This window comes from Crocodylus porosus, unplaced genomic scaffold (genome assembly GCF_001723895.1).
Source record: "Crocodylus porosus isolate Cpor-Errol unplaced genomic scaffold, CroPor_comp1, whole genome shotgun sequence".
NCBI lineage: Eukaryota > Metazoa > Chordata > Crocodylia > Crocodylidae > Crocodylus > Crocodylus porosus.
This window is the reverse complement of record NW_017728917.1, coordinates 29440094-29441596: the sequence shown is the minus strand read 5'-3', so window position 1 is coordinate 29441596 and position 1503 is coordinate 29440094.

The window sequence follows — 1503 nt, the reverse complement described above, 5'->3', positions numbered from 1 at the left end:
TGTGTACATTTTGCTAAAGTGAGAGACAGTGCTAGTATTTTAAGAAGAATTTTTGTATTGGTGTAAACAGCTATGAAAGTGAAAGGCAGTAGAGAAAGCTCATTGTCCTTAGAAATTTATTAGTGGGAAGATTCATCAGTACTAGGTAAACTTTATTTTATCAGTCTTTTACAATACTGGGGATTTGGCAGTTTCAAATGTGTACTGGCTGTTTATGTCATATAGTTGCAAATATTCACATAATCAAAGCTTAACCAAGCCACCAGTTGGCATTTTTGCTGACCAGCTAACAAAGCTAGGGACTGACTGGGTATAAAGACTACATTTACATAAGGACAAGCAGGAAACTGAAGGAAAATAATTGTGGCTAAGGACAAAAATTACATATAAACTGGTATAGTGATCAGAAGTTCAGTGCACATAAACCACTTCCAAAATGGCCAGTACTGGTGTAAGATAAACCCTTCCAGATTCAAATTAACTCACGGTCACCCAGCATCCAAGGATGCCTTGCACATCCCCTGCAACAACCCCCCCCCCCCCCCCAGCCCAGCAGGGAGGTGTGCGTGAGCTACCCTTGCCCTCTAGCTTCTGGCCTGAGCCACTGCAGGCATGTAGCTGGACTTCCAGAATAGGAAGTGAATGTCTGTTCACTTGCTTATCAACTCAATCTACACAGTTTAGATTAATCTGCAAAGATTAAATTGATTCAGCCTCAGGCTTTTTGACTGTCTGTACTTAGTACTGCTTATATTGAAGTGTGTCATACCTCTGGGGCTGGGTTGGGCAAGTAAAATGGCCATTAACTGATTAAATGAAAGCATCCATATAATGTTTTAATGTACTTCAATTTATGGTCCCTTTAAGTCAGTGCTTCCCAAAGTTTTCCTCAACATGACCCCATTTCCTCAGCATGATCCCTCACTCCCAACCTGCACTCCCCCCACACTCCAGGTGACCCTCACTCCCCACCCACAGTCCCCCACCCCCCCAGCTCTGCTGATACCCTCCACTCACAATCTGCAGCCCTCCGCCCTCCACAACACTGACAGTGGGTGCACCCAGCTGTCAGGGCTACATGACCAGAGCCACAACCCACAGCCCCCTACCCCGCCAGCAGCACCTGAGCTCTGGCTGCTGTCCATGGTAGGTGGTGGTTGCTGCGATCAGAGCAGAGCCCAGCTCCCCACCCCCTCAGCCCCTCCCCCCCACATGGATGGCACAGCTGGAGCAGAGCCCTTGGCAGAAGGAGGATGTATGTTGCCCACTGCAGGATTGGGGCTTCCTGCCCTGCTGCCCTCCCCCTACAGCCTCTTAAGCCCAGAAGGAGGGCAAGGAGGCTTGGTGCAACTGTTTCGTCATTTCGTCGTTTCTAGGGTCGGAACGGACCTGAGCAGATCATCTAGTCTGACCCCCTGCCATGGCAGGAAAGAGTACTGGAGTCAAATGACCCCAGCAAGATGTGCATCTAACCTCCTCTTAAACACCCCCAGGGTAGGAGCC